The 10,724-nt window shown below is 36.1% G+C and overlaps 1 long non-coding RNA gene across 1 annotated transcript in view; it reads right to left on the minus strand.

The window, feature by feature from the left end:
• Nucleotides 1-8,354, minus strand: part of LOC127554441 (uncharacterized) — a 22,027-nt gene extending 13,673 nt beyond the window's left edge. The window contains exons 1-2 of the long non-coding RNA XR_007951993.1: nucleotides 8,235-8,354; nucleotides 5,082-5,215 (exon numbers count right to left, since the gene is read on the minus strand). This is a non-coding gene — a long non-coding RNA (uncharacterized LOC127554441). The remainder of the gene's footprint in view (nucleotides 1-5,081; nucleotides 5,216-8,234) is intronic.
• Nucleotides 8,355-10,724: the final 2,370 nt, after the last annotated feature.

Below are 10,724 nucleotides of genomic sequence, written 5' to 3' on the forward strand. Positions count from 1 at the left end.
AAACAATTCCATAAAACCCCTGAAGCGTGGGACATTAAACCCTCCATCCTAAAAGGGACCTGTATGTGCAAGAATGTTTGTGGCAGGTCTCTTTGTAGTGGCCAGAAACTGGAAACTGAGTGGATGCCCATGAACTGGAGAATGGCTGAATAAATTGTGGTATATGAATGTTACGGTCACTACAAGTGACCAACAAGATGATTTCAGAAAGGCTGGAGAAACTTACATGAACTGATGCTGAGTGAAATGAGCAGGGCCAAGAGATCATTATATCCTTCAACAACACTACTATATGATGATCAATTCTAATGGACCTGGCCATCTTCAGCAATGAGATGAACCAAATCAGTTCTAATGGAGCAGTAATGAACTGAATCAGCTATATCCAGCAAAAGAACTCTGGGAGATGATTATGAACAACTACATACAATTCGCAATCCCTCTATTTTTGTCCATTTGCATTTTTGATTTCCTTCACAAGCTAATTGTACACTATTTCAAAGTCCGACTCTTTGTATACATCAAAATAACTGTTTGGACATGTATACATATATTGTATTTAACTTATACTTTAATATATTTAACATGTATTGGTCAACCTGCCATCTGGGGGAAGGGGTGGGGGGAAGAAGGGAAAAAGTTGGAACAAAAGGATTTGCAATTGTCAATGCTGAAAAATTACCCATGCATATATCTTGTAAATAAAAAGCTATAATAATAATAATAATTTTTTAAAACCCTCTACCCTAGAAACAGAGCTTTACTTTAACAAAGAGTTAGGATTACAACCAAGAATCACTTACCCAGCAGAATTGAGTATAATCCTTCAGGGGGGGAAAGTGGATATTTGATGAAATAGAGAACTTTCAAGCATTCATGATGAAAAGACCAGAGTTGAACAAAAAATTTGACTTTCAAATTCAGGACTCAGAAGAAGTATAAAGAGGTAATCAGGAAAGGAAAATCATAAGGGATTATTATAGATTATTATAAGCTAATCTATTTACATTCCTACATGGGAGGATAATACTTGTAACTCATAAGAACTTTCTCATTACTAAGGCAATTAAAAGGAGTATATACAGACAGAGGGCAGAAATGTGAGTTGAGCATGAAGGAATAATATCTTTAAAATAATAAAATTTAGGAGTGAGAGGAATATACTGGGGTAAAAGGAAAGGGAGGGACAAAATGACAAATTATCTGTCAAAAAAAAGAGGCAAGGAAAAACTTTCACAGTGGAGGAAAAGAGAGAGGAGTTAAGGAGGAATAAGTGAACCTTACTCTCATTAGAAATAGCTCAAAGAGGAAATAACATACCACTCAATATGGGTATAGAAATCTATCTTACCCTTCAGAAAAGTAGGAGGGGAAATGGATACAAGAAGGAGTGAATGTAATAGAAGAGAGGGCATTTTGGGAGAGGGGGTGTAAAAACAAAACACTTTTGAGGAGGAACAGGGTAAAACAAGAGAAAGAATGCAATAAATGGGGTTGGGATGAAATAGTAATAATAATTGAGGAATTTTGAAGCAAGTGTGTCTGATAAAGGCCTCATATCTTAAATATATAGGGAACTCAATATAAGTCAAAAAAAAAGTCCTTTATGAGCTGAAATGAACTGTGAACATGTACTATGAATTGTACTGTGTACAAAGTAATAATGATGACTATTCTCAGCAATACAATGATCCAAGACTACTCTGAAGGACTCACAAAGAAAAATGCTATTCCTATGCAGAGAAACAACTGATTGTTTCTGAATACAGATTGAAGAATATCGTTTTTTTTCCTTTGAGGATTTTTTTTTGGGGGGGGGGAAGAGGAGGAATCTGTTTTCTTTTGAAACATGACTTTTACAGAAATGTTTTGCATAACTTTACATATGCCTTCTCATTGGGGTGGGTGGAGGGAGGAAAGGAGAGAATCCAGAACTCTAAGGTTTTTTTTTAATTTTTAATGATATTTTATTTTTCCAAAAGCATGCAAAGAGAGTTTTCAATATTCATTTTTGCAAAACTTCATGTTCTACATTTTTCTCCTTTTCTCCTCCTTATCCCCAAGATAGCAAGTAATGTGATATAAGTTAAACATGTACAATTCTTCTAAACATATTTCCATATTTATCATGCTGTAGAAGAAAAATCAGATCAAAAGAGAAAAAAACACAAGAAAGGAAAAAAACAAGCAAACAAACAACAACAACAAAAGATGAAAATACTATGCTTTGATCCACATTCAATTTTTATTATTCTCTCTCTGGATGCACATGGCGCTATTTCCATCACAAGTCTATTGGAATGGCCTTGAATAACTTTATTGTTGAAAAGAGCCAAGTCCATCACAGTTGATTATCACATAATCATATTATATATAAATTGTGGAATCAAAGTTTTGAAAACAAACATTAATAAACTGTTTTACATGTAATTGGGAAAAATAAAAAAAATGTAAATAAAAAACAGACACTTTCTTTTATTTTATTTGTTCCCCCAATGCTTAGCCCAGTGTCTGGCACATAGCATTTAATAAAGACTTGTTGACTAACAACTCAAAACCCATCTTCTCCATGAAGCTTTTCCTAACCAATCTACTCTCTTTGAAGTCTCCCTTCTCAGAACTTGTTCCCCAGCATATTCTAAACTCCTTCTGCCTTTATTTTATATTAACTGATAAGTATCTTTTCATGTATATATCCTACTCTCTCCACTATGTTCTGTGATCTCGTAGAATGCTTCTTTGTATACCCCATAGATTCCTAAAATGTCTGTTTATCGTGGTGACAAGAAAACAGTTAGAACTGGATTTTGAGAGAGAAGAAAATGTAAGAGATTATCTATTTTAGGCTCCAAAGTGAAGTGAATTGCCTAAAGCAAAAAAAAAAAAAAAAAAGTAAATAGAATTAGAATTCAATCCCAGGACATCTGATTTCAAATCCAGCTACTAGTCAGAAGTCCATAAACACTTATTAAGCACCTACAGTGTTATGTGCCAGGCATTGTGCTATCTGTATACAGATACAACTATGGAAGAAGGAAAAGGGGCAAGCCTGCCCTCAGGGAACTTACAATCTAGTAGATGGAGAAGGAAGATGCAAAGAGGATGGGGAGAAAAAGATACTCAACTTGAGGACATAGGAGAAAAGTCAGTCAGAGAAGTCCCAAAGTAGTACAACTAGGTAAAAAATAAGATGTCTAAGCTGAATTCTTCTTACCCTTGAATCAGAGAGACAGAGGGTAGTGATGAGGTAGAGTGCCAAGGCGGACGATAGCTTACATATTGATGAGGTTATCCCAATAAAGAGCTTTCTGAGGCATGATAGAAAAGTCAGAGAAATCCCAAAGTATCCAGTCTAGTAGGTAGAAGGCTGAAATTAGAAAGGCCTAAATTCAGATCCTGCCCCAGAAACTAATTTGATCTTTAACAAATCACTGAATCTCTCTGTCTCAGTTTCCTCAACTGTGAAATCTGTTTCACAAGTGTGTTACGAAGATAAGATAAGATGAGATAATAACATAACTAAAATATTTTGCAAAATTTGAAACACTCTAAAAATACTAGTTACTATTATTATCATCATCAAGGTAATTTCTTCTAAGCGGACTATATCTGTATTTGGAGAGACTATAGACTGGTTACAACCCATGAGACTTTAGTCATGTTACTTAATTTTCTTGTTCCTCAGTTTCCTCATCTGTAAAATGAAAGAATTGGACAAAATAATCTCTAGAGATTTCTTCCAACTTTGAATTCCTTGAATTGTATTATCCTACAATGGTAGAGATAAAAAATCTAGCACACTCTTATGAGGGGAAATGCAGATTATCATTAATATAAGTCACGTTTTTGGCAATCCCCACTATCAGTAAGTCATTTAATATAACTTACACTGACTTAAGTAGCAAACCCATGCAGAGGGGTGCTGCCAATTTTTTCTTCTCTCCCCTGTCTCTTAATTAAATTTCAGTCTCAATGCCAACCCTAAACCTTGATGGATCTGACAGCAGCACCATGCAGCGCAACAGAGAGAGACTGCCTGGGGAGAACAGAAATCATTTCCAAAGGCTGCCTGCCTTCTTCTTGGCAAGTTATAACATATGAGGAAAGCCTTTTCAGAGCCTTCATTGAGGGGAAGCAAGAACAAGTCTTTCCAGGCTGAGAGGGAAATAGAGTAAGAAGGAAGATGGGGTTGACCCCATATCATAGTTCTCAAAAGCAACGAAACTCTACAGCATCTATAAGCTCGTAATCTATAAGATCATAATGGAATCCAAATCAGGCAAACTAATGAACATAAGGAACATCTGGGTGGAATAGACTACATTAAGACTTTAAGAGCAAAATTGACAGTGAAGAAATACATGTAGGACATTAGACATAACATGGATTGGAGAGCTACTGATACAATGACAACATAGCAATTATACGATATTTACTAATTTTTTTTTCCAAAAACATTAAAGCTAAAGACAATACATGATGAGGTGAACCAAAAATATGATGTTTAGGTTTTGGGGTTCTTTTTTTATGGAACCAAATAATAAGGTTTAGATTTAGGGAACCAAAATGAGATTAGGGTTTCTGGTGGTCAGGAAGTTAAATGATAAGGTCTAGTAGCAGATTCCTGATTCAGGGAACCAAATAGAGAGGTTTGGCTCCCCTGCACTCTCTTGAGATTGGGCACAAGGGTAGGGAGTTTTGGGGACTCCCTTCTGGAGGTGCAGAGGTTCTCTGTAAAGGAATTTACAAACCCAAAAACCTAGATTGATAAAAGAGATTTATTATAGGGATTGGGAAGTAAGGTTATAAATCCTGACAGAGAAGCATAAAGTCTGGTTAGGGAAATAGGTGAGGGTAAAGAGAAGGTGGCACTGGAAAAGAATATTATCCCAGCGGGCAGAGGTTTCCTTGGTGTACCTTTTTTTTTTTAACTTTTTATTGACAGAACCCATGCCAGAGTAATTTTTTACATTATCCCTTGCACTCTCTTCTGTTCCGATTTTTTTCTTCCCTCCCTCCACCCCCTCCCCCAGATGGCAAGCAGTCCTATACGTGTTAAATAGGTTCCTAGTAAATCTTACCTTTAAATGTAAGGAAACCATGGCTCTGGGAGGGAAAATCTTTTGGGCACAGTCATACATGTTGGAGGCAGGACTTTCTTTCATGAAGTCCAGTTTTCATGTCTCTATTTCATAGATGTTCTATGTTTTTTCTGCTGGGTAGAACACATAAAGTAGCAAAAAAGAATGACAACCATACATAATGTTAGAATTTGATCACAGAGACATCTTCATTTTAGCGATGAAGAAAATGGGCCTCAGAGAAATGAGTGATTCATCCAAGATGAGTAAGTGGCAGAATAATAATAATGATGATGACAATAATGCTAATAATAAAAACAAATAAAAACAAAAAAATACTATAAGAATTTTTATAAGAACAATATTTACATATCACTTTCAGGTTTGCAAAGTGCTTTATATGTCATCTCATGTGATCCTCACAACTACCTATTGTAGTGGTATATACATATATAGTATAGTATATACATATATAGTGTAATAGTACTATTATCCCCATTTTACAGATGGGGAAACTGAGGCTAAAAGGAGCTTAACTATCTTGCTAAGAATAAGTAAGCATCTAAGGCCAGAATCAAACTTAGGTGTTCTTGATTCCAAGACCAGTACTCTATTCACTAAACCCAGCCTCATAAAACCGGACTTGAATTCAGGTCTTTTGACTGCAAATCCTTTGTTCTTTGAACTATAGCCATCAGATAGCATATGATGTGTCTGAATTTCCTAATTAGATTTCATGTCCCTGAGGACAAGGACTGCTTCTTATCCTTCTCTGAATCCCCCAACTTATACTATAACAGGAGTTCTGAGTCTTTTGTGTCCCACATCCCTTTGGCAGTCTGGTTGAAGCCTATAGACTCTTCCCAGAAGAATGTTTTTAAATACATAAAACAAACCGCATAAAATTATAAAGGAAACCAAGTACAGTAAAATTGTTATCAAAAAATTAATAACTCATGGCCCCCAGATTAAGAAATCTCTAAACTACAAGAAGCAACCCTTGTATTTTCCCGATGAGATTTAATCAAAGATCTCATGAAGATGATCTAGAAAACAATGCCTCCTTTGAAAATCAGTCCCTTTTGCCTATGCTTCTTGCCATATTCCCTCCTACCAAAAGAGTCCATGCAATCACCAAATAGAAATAATCATTCTTCTGATCATTTCTTCCTTCCTTGCCTTATTATTGCTCTTCTAATAAATTCCTTTAAAACATGCTACCTAAATGAATGAAAGCAGAAAAAATTCTGTCTCAGCAGTCAAAAAACAGGGCTCATCTCTCTGGAATTACAGACCAGTGACCCCAGGGGATAAGTCAGGGAGTGGGATACCTAAAGGTAATTCTCATCAAGAACAAAATGAATCTCTTTGTTCCAACAAAGAACACCAAGTTGTGTCTTGTTTTTTTTTTTTTTCTTTCCTGTTTTTTTTTTTTTAACCAACTTTCCTAACTGCAGCCACTTAAGCTTTGTAAGGATTTCAAGTTAAATCATCACAAAATATGACGGTAACGAGCTACTCAGCAGTCTGTCTCTGTCAGATGGTAATAGGAAGGAGTATTTTTCTCTGTTCTCTCTGCTTGGAGAGTATGCAGATATGCCAGTTCTCATTATACCTTGATAGAAACAAAACCCATTAGCACAGGTGCTGTAGATTTTAATGAGGAAGACAAGTAGGAACTAATCCAGGTCAATTAGAAGAAAACTGCTACACTTTAGCTGAAACTGATAACAATCTAATTAGGTCCCTATCAATGGGCTATTTCAGGGATGCCTTGTGTGTTGGAATGCATAATCATCTGTTACCTAGATGACTTTTATGTAATTCATAGGCAATAAGATGACTGTGTGTATGTAGGCTGCAATCCTGATATGCATTAACTGTAATTGAAAACCTATTCCTGGGTAAAAATAATAAATACCCTGTACTCCTTTATCTGTCTCCCTAACCTTATCAGAGGAACTTAACTTAAATGGCAGGAATATAGGTAAGAAGTACCATGGAAAGATCAAAGCAAGAATTTCATTGAATAAAAAAATCAACCAGTCTTTGGCCAGAATTTAATCCAGATAGCTTCAGAGTGGGAGAGAGGAATATGAGTTCAAAATGCTGAGATTTGAAGCATCAGCTGGTGAGCTAAGTGAAACCCTGGAAACATCTGAAATTTAGCAGGCCAGAATAGTTTCCACAGAATCTTACTTACTTAGAATTGCTTACTCAAGAATTAGCCTCCTTTTCAAATTTATCCTTCTTCATAGAAGGCTGTCAAGCATCATCTGGCCCTAATATCAACCTCAGATGAATTAAAGCTACAAATAATTCAAAGGGCAAATGTATAGAAGAATACTTATGTGGATCCATATTCTTCTTGGTGAATATTCCTCCAATCAACCAACAAGCATTTATTAAATACCCACTATGTGCCATGTACTACATTAGTCTCTGGGAAAACAAAAAGATAAAAAAGAATTCCTGCCTTGAAGAAATATGTTTGGAGAAAAATTACACGTATATAATATGTGTGTGTTGGTGTATATGTAGGGAGATAGATGATAAATCAGAATGGTGGTGTTCACAGATACTTAGTTTAACAGAAAAAAAAATACTCTATATTCATTTTCATGATGATAGAGCCCACTCTTTCCTTCAGCCAGATACTGCAACTTTCTCTTAGTCATCCGTCACTCACGAACAGATCTCTTATGAAGCAGTAAGAGAAACATGAGTGGGAGTGAACTTGCCTGAGACACCTATCTCTAAGGGAGATGTTTCCTATTCTTTTTCCAGACAGTTTCCATCTATCACCTAAATTTATTTACTTTTTGATTCAGACTTTTGTCAAAGAGAAATGCCAGATTTAGCATTAGCTCAACTTTGGGGAGTTTATAAAATATAGTAATCCATAAGATGCTATTTTATTTTACTTAGAAGCCCCCCGTTGATGGGAAAAAAAATTTCCTCCACCTGTCTCTATTCATCTCTCATATTTTTATCAGACATTATGCTTCCCTCTTTTTGTAATTCTAACTTCATATAGCTGGCAAGTTGAAATCTAATTAAACTGGAATTATAAATATAACTTTAAAAAACTAGTTTAACATCTGCCTACTCAGACAGAGAGAAAAGAAAATCAACCACAAGCCTGATACTTACTCTTTGGAATAAAGTCAGCAACCACTGATATTTCAGATATTCTCCTCTGGGTACTTCTGACTGCCTTATCTGGTGAGTTAAGACGTAATCAACTGAAGAACCCTGTGGTCCAGCAGAATCTCCATGGAACTCTCAAACAACCTCAATACAGTCTCCCACTCTGTAGTCTGTCTCTCCAGCCTCCACTGTGTTCCATCACTCTCATTTGTTCAACTTCTATTCTAATCACAAGTTCTGCTTCTCTTCCCAACGCCTTCACAAAGTCAGCATGCAGAAAATCAAACTGTTATTTTTTTCTCCCCAAAAAATGTTGCTCAGTAGACAAGAAGATCTAGCTTCAGAGCCAGGAATATTTGAGTTCAAATCCTGTTACTGACATATTTTGTGTGAGCAGTCGTGGGAAAGTCTCATTGAAGTTTCTCAATGCCACCAATCAACTCTTAAACTTAGATTATAAAATAGTTGCAGATCCATATTGATAGGGGAAGATTTCTCCATCAATAAAACCATAGATATAATCTAAAGCAAAAAAAAAAAAATCCAACCAATTTTTTCCTGTTTCTGACTTACCTAGTCATTTTTGACCCTTCCCTCTTCCTTACTTCTCAAATCCAGGTCTTTTGTTTCTATTAACAGTATCTGTATCTGTCCTTTCCTCTCTAGTCCTTCGGTCACCAATCAGGTTAGGTTCTCAATAGCACCTACCTACACTATTTTGATACTCATAACAGATATTTTAGCTTCTTCTTTGTAATTTTCCATTTAGTCTTTGAAATATCGCTAGAATAATGTGGTCACATCATTTCTTTGCTTTTTCAAAAATCTCCAATGCTTCCCTATTGCTTCCTTAGCTATGTTCAGACTCCTTTGCCTGTCTTCTAGTCCCTATGCTCCTGCCAAACTAGTTTATCCTCTGACCTTGAACACATACAACCCTCTCACATCTTTGCTCATTCTGCTCCATCCTGAAAAGTAGTCATTCCCCAGCCTGACCTTTTTAAGTTGTTAAACTCCTGTCCATCCTTTAAATTAGGGATTGTTAGTCTGTTCATTTGTTTGTTTTTAATTGTTGATAAATGTATATTAATATAATTGGTTTCTTTTATAATTTGTGTGTTTTGTTTCATGCATTTAAAAATATCATTTTTAGATGTGGCTCTTTTTAACAGCAAGATGATCCAGACCAGTTTCAATGGATCTGTGATGGAGAAAGCCATCTGCACCCACAGAGAGTACTGAGGGGACTGAGTGTGGATCACAACATAGTATTTTCACACTTTTGTTATTGTTCTTTGCTTTTATTTTGTTTTATTTCTCATTTTCTCCCCTTTTTGATTTGACTTTTCTTGGGCAGCATGAAATATATATAGAAAAATTGCACATGTTGAACATATATTGGATTACTTGCCATCTAGGGAAAGGGGTGGGAGGAAGGGGGGGAAAATCTGGAACATAAGGTTTTGCAAGGATGAGTGTTGAAAACTATCCATGCATGTGTTTTGAAAATAAAAAGATACACACACACAAACACAAAAACACATATAATTTTGAAGAGGGATCCACTTCACCAGACTGCCAAAGGGACCTAGGACATTTTTTTAAAATATCAAGAGCTCATGCTTTAAAGCCTCCCTCAGTTGTGATCTCTTACAGAAGCCATTCCTTATTTCTCCAGATCCCTGAGGACCTTCACCTATGATCTCACAGAACTACTCTTGTTGTTATTATTGTTGTTGTTTTGTCTTTCATTCTGGAAGAAAACCATGACATCAGAGAGGTAATGCCATGATATTCAAGAAAATTAGATTTAGGTAAGAAAGGGTTATGCAAGGTCACGGACCTCACGTTCTCCTCCAGAGCTTTCTGTGTCCAGTGGTCAGATACAGATCAAGACAGCTGGAAATGGCCCTGGATGTAATTGATATTATATTCCTGTTCTAGGCTGTAAATTCCTTTTCTACTTCTTATCTCGGCTTTGTATCACCCCCTCCATTACCTAGGAGTGTTTTGCACACAATAGGAGATTAATAAATATTTGTTAGTGGTAATTAGAAGAAAGTTTTGGTTACAGAAATGAAATGGAATCCTATTTTAAAGCAGCTAGATAGATAGATGGGGGTAAAAAGGGAAGAGGAGAGTTGGACTTGTGAATAAGTAAGTCCTTCTCCCCTCAATCCCCATTACCTGAATTTGTTTCAAGTTGCAAAACACAGCGCCTGCTTTCCCTGGGACCCTATTTCATTAGCTCTCAGTTATGCCAGGTGTGAAAGATTTGTGGTTCTAATCTGCTGTCAGATTGAATCAACAGCCTGCCCTTCCAATAGAGCCATGACAGGGGCAGACAAGTTAGACAGTCCCTGAGGCACCATACTGGGTTGGAGAGAGAGAAGTGGAAAGAAGCACAATGAGGGAAATTTTAAAATATCACTTTTAATAAATTCAACTATTTTCATATCAGTCAAGTCCTATTTTCCATGTCTTAACAGTATT

Source organism: Antechinus flavipes, chromosome 1, assembly GCF_016432865.1.
Source record: "Antechinus flavipes isolate AdamAnt ecotype Samford, QLD, Australia chromosome 1, AdamAnt_v2, whole genome shotgun sequence".
In the NCBI taxonomy this organism is placed as follows: Eukaryota; Metazoa; Chordata; class Mammalia; order Dasyuromorphia; family Dasyuridae; genus Antechinus; species Antechinus flavipes.